The sequence below is a fragment of the Anthonomus grandis genome, unplaced genomic scaffold, assembly GCF_022605725.1.
Source record: "Anthonomus grandis grandis unplaced genomic scaffold, icAntGran1.3 ctg00000459.1, whole genome shotgun sequence".
NCBI lineage: Eukaryota > Metazoa > Arthropoda > Insecta > Coleoptera > Curculionidae > Anthonomus > Anthonomus grandis.
In genome coordinates this window covers 29,730-42,880 of record NW_026088508.1, presented here as the reverse complement: position 1 = coordinate 42,880, position 13,151 = coordinate 29,730, and positions in this window count along the sequence as shown.

The following is a 13,151-nucleotide window of genomic DNA, read 5'->3' as shown; positions in this document are numbered from 1 at the left end:
TGATGCCCATTTTTGGCCTCAAAAAAGAGGTCGAAAAAATACTCGATTTTTTAGTTCTGCTCGGATACCCTTATAACCCGGTATTTTCGTGATCTACTTAATGAGAAGAATCCGCTAGTATAGTTAGTTTGAATTCGAAAAAAAATTTCTGAAAAAAATTTAAACGGGGTGGTATATCTGAAAAATGAAAAAACCCAAATTTTGAAGGTCGATATCTCGGCTTCTATGAGAGCTATGGGGTATACCCGAAAAATGAAAAAACCCAAATTTTGAAGGTCGATATCTGGGCTTCTATGAGAGCTATCGGGAAAATTCCAACGGTTTTGCCTTTGTTTCGTCGTTCTGAATCCAACGAGACCATCGCAAGATCGTAGTATATACAATAGCCGAGATATGACATTTTTGATACCCATTTTTGACCTCAAAAACGAGGTCAAAAAGTGACAATTTCCGAATTTTTAAAGTGCTCTCATTCCCTTATTTCTGCTCGGATTCCCTTATGACCCGGTATTTTCGAGATCTACTTAATGAGAACAATCCGCTGGTATAGTTATTTCGAATTCGAAAAAAAAAATTCTGAAAAAAATCCAAACGGGGTGGTATACCCGAAAAATGAAAAAACACAAATTTTGAAGGTCGATATCTCGGATTCTATGGGAGCTATCGGGAAAATTCCAACGGTTTTGTCTTAGTTTCGTCGCTCTGAATCCAACGAGACCATCCGCAAGGTAGTAGCTTTTACGATAGCCGAGATATGGCATTTTTGTTGCCCATTTTTGGCCTCAAAAACGAGGTCAAACAGTGACAATTTCCGAATTTTCAAAGTGCTCTCATTCCCTTATTTCTGCTCGGATTCCCTTATAACCCAGTATTTTCGTGATCTACTTGATGACAACAATCCGCTGGTATAGTTAGTTCGAACTAAAAAAAAAAAATTCTGAAAAAATCCAAACGGGGGGGTATACCCGAAAAATGAAAAAACCCAAATTTTGAAGGTCGATATCTCGGATTCTATGGGAGCTATCGGGAAAATTCCAACGGTTTTGTCTTAGTTTCGACGTTCTGAATCCAACGACATCATCCGCAAGGTCGTAGCTTTTACGATAGCCGAGATATAGCATTTTGATACCCATTTTTGGCCTCAAAAACGAGGTCAAAAAGTGACAATTTCCGAATTTTCAAAGTGCTCTCATTCCCTTATTTCTGATCGAATCCTGTTATAATCCGGTATTATCGTGATCTACTTGATGAGAACAATTCGCTGGTATAGTTAGTTCGAATTCGAAGAAAACAAATTTTTCTGAAAAAAATCCAAACTGGTGGGTATACCCGAAAAATGAAAAAACCAAAATTTTGAAGGTCGATATCTCGGCTTCTATGGGAGCTATCGGGAAAATTCCAACGGTTTTGTCTTAGTTTCGTCGTTCTGAATGCAACGAGGCCTGAATGCAGCGAGATATGGCATTTTTGATGCCCTTGGCCTCAAAAACGAGGTCAAAAAGTGACAATTTCCGAATTTTCAAAGTGCTCTTATTCCCTTATTTCTGATCGAATCCTGTTATAATCCGGTAATATCGTGATCTACTTGATGAGAACAATTCGCTGGTATAGTTAGTTCGAATTCGAAGAAAACAAATTTTTCTGAAAAAAATCCAAACTGGTGGGTATACCCGAAAAATGAAAAAACCAAAATTTTGAAGGTCGATATCTCGGCTTCTATGGGAGCTATCGGGAAAATTCCAACGGTTTTGTCTTAGTTTCGTCGTTCTGAATCCAACGAGACCATCCGCAAGATCGTAGCTTTTACGATAGCCGAGATATGGCATTTTTGATGCCCTTGGCCTCAAAAACGAGGTCAAAAAGTGACAATTTCCGGATTTTCAAAGTGCTCTCATTCCCTTATTTCTGCTCGGATTCCCTTATAACCCGGTATTTTCGTGATCTACTTGATAATAACAATCCGCTGGTATAGTTATTTCAAAAAATTAAAAACCCAAATATTGAAGGTCGATATCTCGGCTTCTATGGGAGCTATCGGGAAAATTCCAACGGTTTTGTCTTAGTTTCGTCGCTCTGAATCCAACGAGACCATCCGCAAGGTCGTAGCTTTTACGATAGCCGAGATATGGCATTTTTGATGCCCTTGGGCTCAAAAACGAGGTCAAAAAGTGACAATTTCCGAATTTTCAAAGTGCTCTCATTCCCTTATTTCTAATCGAATCCTGTTATAATCCGGTATTTTCGTGATCTACTTGATGGCAACAATCCGCTGGTATAGTTAGTTCGAATTAAAAAAAAAAATTCTGAAAAGAATCCAAACGGGGGGATATACCCAAAAAATGAAAAAAACCAAATTTGGAAGGTCGATATCTCGGCTTCTATGGGAGCTTTCGGGAAAATTCCAACGGTTTTTTCTTAGTTTTGTCGTTCTGAATCCAACGAGACCATTCGCAAGGTGGTAGCTTTTACGATAGCCGAGATATAGCATTTTTGATGCCCATTTTTGGCCTCAAAAACGAGGTCAAAAAGTGAGAATTTCCGAATTTTCAAAGTGCTCTCATTCCTTTATTTCTAATCGAATCCTGTTATAACCTGGTATTTTCGTGATCTACTTGATGACAACAATCCGCTGGTTTAGTTAGTTCGAATTCGAAAAAAAAAAATTTCTGAAAAAAATCCAAACGTGGTGGTACCCGAAAAATGAAAAAACCGAAATTTTGGAGGCCGATATCTCGGTTTCTAAGGGAGCTATCGTGAAAATTCAAATGGTTTTGCCCTAATTTCGTCGTTCTGAATTTAACGAGACTATCTGCAAGGTCGTAGCTTTTACGATAGCCGAGATATGGCTTTTTGATGCCCATTTTTCGCCTCAAAAACGAGGTCGAAAAAATACTCGATTTCTTAGTTCTGCTCGGATTCCCTTATAACCCGGTATTTTCGTGATCTACTTGATGAGAACAATCCGCTGGTATAGTTAGTTCGAATTCGAAAAAAAAAATTTTTCTGATAAAAATCCAAACGGGGGGTATACCCGAAAAATGAAAAAACCCAAGCTTTAAATGCCGATATCTGGGCTTCTATGGAAGCTATCGGAAAATTCCAACGGTTTTGTCTTAGTTTTGTCGTTCTGAATCCAACGAGACCATCCGCAAGGTCGTAGCTTTTACGATAGCCAAGATATGGCATTTTTGATGCCCATTTTTGGCCTCAAAAACGAGGTCAAAAAGTGACATTTTCCGAATTTTCAAAGTGCTCTTATTCCCTTATTTCTAATCGGATCTTGTTATAACCCGGTATTTTCGTGATCTACTTGATGAGAACAATTTGCTGGTATACTTAGTTCAAATTCGAAAAAAAAAAATTCTGAAAAAAATCCAAACGGGGGGGTATATCCGAAAAATGAAAAATCCCAAATTTTGAAGGTCGATATCTCGGCTTCTATGGAATTTATCGGCAAAATTCCAACGGTTTTGTCTTAGTTTTGTCGTTCTGAATCCAACGAGACTATCCGCAAGACAATTTCCGAATTTTCAAAGTGCTCTCATTTCTTTATTTCTGCTCGGATTCCCTAATAATCCGGTATTTTCGTGAGCGACTGAATCGAAGTTAGCTCCTTCTCATTGCCACACTTAATGATAACGCCGCCACTTTTAGTTGCTCTACCTAGCGATAAACAGGCTCCAATAACAGTAGGATTGACTATCTTTCTCAAATCTTCCTTCACTTGCTTTACGTCTTTCTCCGGACACTTTTGCTTTACAACCAAAACTTTGCTGTCATTTTTGGTGCCTATTGCTGCAGCATATGACAACTTGGAGTTGACACGTGATGGGGCTGTTGACGGCTTACATTCCTTCAGACTGGCAATTTCATGTTTTAAATTCTGGTTTTCGTTTAAATATCTCCTACATCATCTAAATCAATAACAATATCATCTGTGCGGCTTCTTTTCCTAGCGCGCTCTATTTTGTATGCACCACTACTAGATGCAGAGGGATCACACGATTCACATTTCCATGTCGATTTTCTCAAATGAAAACCGCGCATGTCAACATTAACACACTTTATATGATAATACTTTGCACACCTGGTACATTGTATTATCGACTTAATGTCACCAAATACTAAATTACATTTAGCATAATTACTTCCTGGATCACCGTCATCCGTAGTACTTCCTCCAGCCATTATTACATTAGTTAATCACAATTTCAAAATCACCCCGTATATGAAATAAATATAACTTAATTCAGACAAATACTGTTTACAATAGAAAACCCGTAAACACTGTAATTATCACGTACGTGCTTTATATTTATGTTATACTTATTATACAAATTAGAGAAAATTGAATTTTACTGATTTATGGCAACCGTGATTCTAAAATAAGTCAATATTTAGCTTGAAAGATGCAAAATTTTAAAAGACTTCTTTTGATATAAATTATTAATCAAAAACTGTACTTTAACCCTTTGAAACACGCGAAAAACTATGGATCGCCTATCATACGTGTTAACTGCTTGGACTACTACGAACCACAAAAACATATATAAAACATACAAAATATGATACATGTCAAAAGAAAATCAATGTGAGTAAAATTTTAAATGAAACTCAACGAATTAAATATTTTAATTATTTTATTAAATAGTCAAAATGCTAGTCTATCTAAAGACTCATCCAAAACATTGCTAAGAGTATTTTCATCAATTTAACTAATTTCATATCTAATTTTAAAGTTTGGATAACCTAAATTTCGCAGTTTCTCTTTATAAACTTGTGATTTCAGCTGACGAGCAAAATGGCATGGGGCACCATCTTGTTGAAACCAAATAGATCCATTTGGCATATTAAGCTAATTTGAATTTGGAAAAGAAGGAGTTGGAATTAAGTCATTTTAAAGAAATTCTCAATATTAGTCTCCGGTAAGAATTTGGTCGAAAAAAAAGGTCTGAGTATGGTTTTCTCTCATCCAATTGGGATTATTCGGGTTTCAATACCTAAAATTTTGCTTATTTCCCGTACCATTTAAACAAAACGTGGCTTAACTAAATAGTATCTGTCGATGGAACAATGGATTTAAGTTACACATTTCTATCAAATCTTCAAAAAATTCTAGTCGGCGATCAGGATCATCATCGTTTAGCTTATACAGTAATCTAAGTTTGTATGGATAATATTTTTCTTTCTTCAATACACGCAAAAATGTTCGTTGGCTAACAACATTATTTGAGGCTACTTTAGAAGATAAAATAGGGAGATTATCTTCCACACTCAATCTTGTATTTTCATTAATTTTTTAACACGATTTTTCACTGTATTTGTTTCTCTTTAGCAAAGCTACATTATAAAAATAAAAACTTACTTTAGAGCTATTCATGATTCATGAAAAAAGTTAAAATTGAATTAAATTTGTAACAACATTTATCAACTAAGTGGTTGATAGTTCTAAAATAAGTTTAAAAATTAAGTTACATATATTTAATTTGGTATGTTAATAAAAATTTAAAAAAAAAATCAATATATTTTTAAGAAAAAGGCTCTCTCAAAAAAATTACCTCTTCGACTACTGATAATTTTCAAATATCTGCCCATAATAATATCAGCAACAAATCATTTACTAGAATGCATAAAATTATTAAACATAAGTAACTCAATAAACCACCCAAAAGTCAACCGTCGCGTTGCACCTGCCGATTTATGCATAACGCAAGAGCCAAGAGTGTAGAATTGTGTGTGAAGACAATAAAAATCAAACCAAAATTAATATACCTAGAATTACATAAATAGGTCCGCCAAGAAGATGGAATGAATGCCTGACGATCGAGCGTGCCTTCCGTCGACCAAAAAAAAATTCTATTGATACAATAGTAACATTATACAGTATCGGTTTAGCAGTCGTACAGAGTAGACGTCTATACTCGTAGGAGGCGCCGATGCTCAGTTTTGGTTTATTTTGATTCGTTTTGATTTAATTTAAATTGTTTTGATCTAGTGTTGCGTGCTTATATTAACGTGCTATATTTTCGCGGTACAAGTGTTTCCTAAAAAACTAATTAAGTTCCTGCATCAGTAAATGTTTTTGTTTTATAAACAGTTCCTGTTTTGACTAAATTAAAATTATCTGGCTACCATTGGCCTTAACTTGAAATAATTGAACATTAACCGTAGGACGTGCAATTGTGTGTTTTGTTGTACGTTTGTTGGGTTTAAGTTCAAGTTACTGTTTACTTGCAGTTCCTGTTTTTACCATTAATATTTATTTCAATTTAATAATATTTCCTTATAATCTAAAATGAACCGCAGTTTCAAATGTTGTCAAAGAAGGGATTTTTCAAATTATTGTTGCATCTCTTGTATTTCAATGTTCCATCCAAGTTGTCTGGAAAGAAATTCTGATGCCATAAAACTGGGAGGCTACAAGATTTTATGCTCACAAAGATGTCAAGATGATTTTAATGAAAGAGATCAGGAAGGAAAAACTAATGAGCAAAAGATTTATGATTTGTTGACAGAATTGAAAGAGAAGGATAGACATATAGAGAGAATGAGAAGAAACAGCATGGTTTTTGAAGATGAAGTGTCGAAGGCCGAAAAGAAGTTTTCCTCATCCCTGGCAAATCTGCATAAACGGAATGAAGAACTTAAAGTTGAATTGGAAAACTTAAAAATTAAAGAAGGTGAATTATTGGCATTACTGAACGTGAGTGAAAGGGCAAGTCTTAAGTTCAATTCACAAATTAGCGAGCTAAATATCCTAAATAAAAATTTAATTATAACGATAAAAACTTTAGAAAACGAGTCTTCAACCTATAAGAGTGAAATAAACTTTCTACAAAAAGACGTAAACGACTTAACTAACTTAAATAAGAAGATGTTAGACTCCGTAAAGGTGTTGGAAGTTGAAAAAGATACCTGTTATTCCGACATTTGTGCATTGAAGGAACAGCTACAGATATCTAAATCTATTGTTATTAATTCTCCAACACAGCTACCATAATACACCTGACGATAGTCGAACTCGGCTTCTCTTTGTTAATGGAAATTGTAGCAGAGTAGCAGAGTGTTCCTAAAACATTTACGTTTAAAGTTTGAAGCTTACTACAAGGTCCAGTGTTTCCTGAAGCCGGGCAGTTCAAGCAGTGAAGTGATTAGGACAGCATCAAATTTAGTTAAGGACTTTACGAAAGAAGATTTTTTAGAAGTAATGTTAAATGGAATTTGTTCTTCATCTGATGTTTTAAAAAAATTAATTCAAAATCATGTTGATATAAACACTTTAGTGATGACAAGCCCTTATACTTATTTAAACCATAATGTTATCTATAATAGTAATAAGGCCCTTTATCGTACTTTTCATGCAAATAATATTAATCTGTATGGGATTTTAGAGTCTAATCACGACAGTAACTTTGGTTCAGACTTGGCATCATTATTACATGCACATATTTTCAAATATTTTAAAGTGTCTGGGCGTTTGTCTGCTTCTAGATCCCTAAAATGCGGCGTTCCCCAGGGTTCAGTGTTGGGACCACTGTTATTTTTACTGTATGTGGATGACTTGAGTTCATTGAAACTGCAGGGCAAGGTGGTTTAGTTTGCTGATGATACCACCATACTATGGAGCCATCAAAATTCTGATTATATTAAGACTTGTATCCTTGAAGACCTTCAGATTTTATCAGGGTGGTGTGCTTCCAACAGGCTCGTATTTAATGTAAGAAAGACGTTTATTATGGGGTTTAAGTGCGATGTTTAGGGTCTGATGTTTGACGAAAATTCCCTCTTGCAGAATAAAGAGTGCTGCAAGTTCCTAGGAATTACCACTGATGGTCGCCTTCGGTTTGAAGATCATATTTTACATTTAGCTGGGAAATTATCTTCTGGATGTTTTGCAGTAAGAATGGCTAAACAAGAGCTAGGAGGGGTAGTTGCACGTTCAGTGCACTTTTCACTTATTGACTCTCATATTCGGTATGGCTTGCCTTTTTGGGGTTTAACCAATAAGGGGCTACTTAACATTGTCTTTGTTATTCAAAAAAAAGTAGTCAAATACCTATGTTCAGCTATGTTAAGAGATTCTTGCAAACCCCTCTTCATTTCTGAAAAAATCCTAACTCTTTTTTCACTCTTTATCTTAGAAACAGCTGCTCTTATTCACAAGATTCCCAAACTACCCTCTGACACTGGCCATTTGACTCGTCGTGTAAATGATGTTCCCATACCTATTCCTAGGTCTTCCCTTACCAAAAACTCATTAATTTACATAAGTAAAAAAATTTACAATCATGTTCCTCTGTGTTAGACATATATCGGATGTTAAGAAATTTAAAAGAGAATTAAAAACGCTTTTATTGGCTAAGGCATATTATAACCTGGATGACTTTTTTAATGATAGGTTTTAATCTTGGACATGTTGAAAAGTTTTTTTTTTCTTTTTTCTTCTCTAGTTTTGTCAACAAGTTTTATTTAGATATCTTTAATTCAAGTATGTTCAAAAAAGTTTTGTCTTCTTGTGTTTAATTTTGTTCATTGTTTTGTCAATTTTTGAAATTGTATTTTTGTTTTGTTTTTGTTTTTTTAGCTTGTAGGATGCTTGTACACAAGATTATTCTTACGTAATATAGCACATTTTCTTTCTTTCTTTCATATAGTAACGCATTCGCATCGCGAGTTAATCGCCCGCTCCGCCACTTACTTTACGGAGAAGGATCGCTGCTTATGAAGCGAGATGTGTATAAATGCGTTCGATTTTTAAGTGAAAATCTCATTTTTCTTTAAAAAAATGCTTCATTTTTTTGAAAGTGTTCAAATAAAATATTCTTAAAATTACTTGTAGAATCTTGGAAAGTCCATATTTTTTTCATGTAACAAATAGGTAGGAGTTTTTTTCAAACATTTTTAATTTTAAAAAAATATTGACTTATCAATATTTTTTAGATAATTTAAAAGAACTTTTATGAATGGCATATAGACTTTTTTTCAATAATTCCAACTGAAAACGCATTTTGCGAGTATCCGGAGGCCTCTTAACACACACACAAATTCTAAATAATAAATAATTGTTATTTTATTAGCATTTTATTTGGGGAGAAAAGACTTTGCTCCTTCCTAACTTTGCAAAATAAAAAAAAATGATTAAAATTTAATGTGTGTGATGCTAGCGTCCGATCGATATCCAACAAACTCAAGAACACAACATAAGTCGATTGCCAGCTACCAATTTATAGTCCGCGCTCCCTGTTATGTAATGAAAATATGCCCGTATCTCCTGAAATTTTCAAGGGATTCTAATAATTCTTTATCCAGATATTAACAATGAATACCGAAATTGACTTACGGTGATCTCAAACTTCTACAAACTAAGGTTTCGTTATGAAAATTAAAAAAGCTTTAACTCCCAAAATTTCCAAAGGATAAAACTTTTTGCTATAATAGATAATAAATATCTAAACCGATTTTAAATGGTTTTGAACCTCTACAGACTAAAATTGGTGTTCGGTCCTCGGTGTCCGTCAACAACAGAATATAAACTATTAAAACTAAAAATTATAAAATTAAAAAAATAATAATAATAAACATAGAGGGTTTTTTTGACGTGGAATCAAACCCTGGGTCGTATGTATATCTAACACCAAGTTTAAACCTTTTATCCCCTGATGATGGACACCACCGTGTCCGAAACATGTCGGGAGTTTTGAATAACTGAATGTTTATTAAATAAGTGGAGGGAGACTGCAGGATTTTCATTTTTGTACATCTAACAATTCAATAATTTTTTACTGTTTCCGAAACATGTCGGGAGTTTTGAATAACTGAATGTTTAATAAATAAGTGGAGGGAGACTGCAGGATTTTCATTTTACCTTAATAATTCATAAATATGTAAATCGATTTTAGATGGTTGCACACTATTACAAACGAAAGTTTTTTGTTAAAAATTACTGAATTGTTAGATGTTAAAAAATATAAACCGCTGTAACATCCAAAACTCCTAAAGGATTCGAATGAAATTTTTTTAGGTAATTAATAATAACTATTTAAATCGATTTCAGATAGTTGCAAATCTCTACAAACGAAAGTTTTTTGGTAAAAAAATATTGAATTGTTAGATGTTAAATAATATAAACGGCTATAACTCCCAAAAGATGTAGATAAAACTTTTTTTAATATTAATAATAAACATTTTAATTGATCTAAGATTTAAGAGATATTACAAAACTCTCCACTTAAACTAATTAAATCGAGTTATTTTAACAAATAATAAATCAAATCTACACTTCTCTCTATATGTAAATATACTTTTTCTCTTAACTTTATTGTATAAAATATGTTTAAAAACAGATTTAATCCTTAAATATGGAAAAAATATATTGAGGACAGAACTTCACTGTAAAAAACTGATGTTCGTTTCTGATTCTGTTGCTAACTTCCTTGACGTAAAAAGAAAATATACCTCACTCTTCGCTGATATGGCTTTCGATTATATTAATAAATTAATTTAATCTAGAAAATAGGACTTTGAACATAATCAGTTCTGGTTGCTCTTCAATTAACAAAAAATTGGCACTAATCAGAGAATGTAGGGAAAATATTTTAAATTTCTTAGAAGCTGGATATAGTTTTACCCACTGTGTCTCAGAGGACTTTAAAATGAGTTGGGGGCTAGATGCAAAATTCAGGTAAATTGATTTTAGATTAAATTTACTGATTTTGACCAAAAGTGCGAGTTTATTTCTATAATTATATTTATTATAGAGCTTTTGACGTACTACGTAGACTAGAAGTTTGGCGTACCCACTCTGAATAAGAATTATTGTGGTCAAGTCGGTAGTTGCGTCGACCAGTGAATAAACAGCGCCAGCGGCTATCTATTTCATTAAATAAGTAAAACACGATTTTTCCAAAAACCGAAATATATACACACATGGAGGGCTCTAATAAATAAGTGGCGATTATGCATTTTGGGTTGGGTTGGGTTGGGTAATCTCAAGAACCTGGCATTGCCCAAAATTTGCTGGCGGGCTGAACCGCAAGAATTTTAATTTATTATTAAAATTCTATATTATTTAAAATATATATTTATAGAATTGCACCACCCAAATAACCATATGTGTATAAAACTAGTTTGGCTTCTAGGAGTTAAGATAGGTAAATATCGGCGCCTATCTGAAATACTGTAGCGCGTATTCGGGCAGACGTGGTCGGGAAATAACACAGAGGGGTTTAGTGGGTAGTAGCTTTACCGAGCCCCGCATTCCCCGTCGTGTAATAAAACAAAATTTAAAAAGTACATCAAAGAGCCCAAAGAATGGTATTGTTGGGCAGTTCAGTGGCTAGAGACTTAACCGCTTCTAACAACATACACAAAAATTCCTGGGTGCAATTTCCAAAAGGATCATAACTGAGACCACACTGTTATGAACGAGGGCTATGTAAGTTCTCCTTAAATAAAAATAATAAAACCTCCTTGGGTATACTCTTTAGGCATCCTGGTAATAATATAGCCAGTCGTAATAACGTAATTTCTGATTGGACCTTTCTGGAGAACATTGACTATTGTCTCCTGGAAGACAGTGACCACCTGAAGGGAAGACCCGGACCTTTTTTGCAGGACCTGACTATAGTATCGACGACTTCAAGCTATTAGCCCTGATGGTTTTATTCCATATCACTACTTGGCTGGATGTGGATTTCTATTTATACCCAGAAATTTACTTTCTTTATATTTGTTATATAAAAAAATAAATAATTGTGAAATTATTATGGTCTTTTGATTGGTTAAAATAACTCTATTTAATTAGTTTTAAATAAAGAGTTTTGCAACATCGCTTGAATCTCAGATCAATTAAAATTTTATTATTAATATTAAAAAAAAGTTTTATCCAAATCCTTTTGGAGTTTTGGGAGTTATAACCGTTTATATTTTTAAACATCTAATAATTCAATAATTTTTTTCGAAAGAACTTTCGTTTGGAGAGATTTGCAGCCATCTGAAATCGATCTATATATTTATTATCAATTACAGAAAAAAGTTTAATTTGAATCCTTCGGTAGTTTTGGAAGTTATAGCCGTTTATATTTTTTAACATATAACAATTTAATAATTTTTTACGAAAAAACTTTCGTTTGTAGGTTTGGAACTATCTGAAATCGATCTATATATTTAGTATTAATTACTGTTAGCGTCAAGCGATATTTTTGTTAGTAATCATGTAGTTCTATGTTATTATTTGATTTATTATAATATTGAGATAAATATACAAGCTTATTATTATATTAATAATAATATGGGCAACGCGATGCGATGCCACCGTCTAAAAAATGTAAGTCCAGGTAGTGATTCTAAGCAATGCAAAATGCAAAATGTAAATGTAAAAATAACAGAAATATTTACCAGCGATCAGTAGAGAATGACTACGTGCCTTGTTTGAAACGGTTGTTGTGCGTCTCCTGTAAAAATAATATTTTTCTCTAACATCAGAAGTGGAATAAAGAACCCCAAATATATGTGCCGTTTTGCTGTTTATATTGTGCATTGTGCAGTTATCCCTAACATCATTTATTTATGTGTTATTTAATTTTTGTGTGGCGTCCCAAACGTTAAAATTATAGTGTGTACTAAAATGGGGGAAGAAAATTCGGTTGCGTCCACTTTAGAGACTTTATTACATGGCCTATTGGACCGAGTGGATTCGCTGGCAAATAATAGCATTCCTGGTAATGTGCCATCTGTGTCTTATGCTAGTGACTCTATAAAGTTACCTACTTTTGTGCCTGGAATAGACGAACCGCAAAGATGGATTGATGATATTTCTGAGTTGGCTACTGATTTATGTTGGAACGATGGTATTCTGATGGGCAGAATTGCAAACTGTTTTGAAGGGGAGGCAGGTGAGTGGTTTTCTAATTGGGCTCCTATAGATCGCCGTTCTTGAGTTAACATAAAGCGAGATTTATGTGAAAGTTTTGCAGGTTGTACTAATTCTGGAAAATTAGCACATGACGCAATAATGTTTACTTCTGATGGATGTTCATCTTATGGATTTTATGGTCGCATGAAACTACAGAAAATACATTTTTTGCGTGTAACTTTTTCTCAAGAACAGCTGATAAGTTTAATTTGTTTTGGGGTAAAAGAATCTGTTTTGC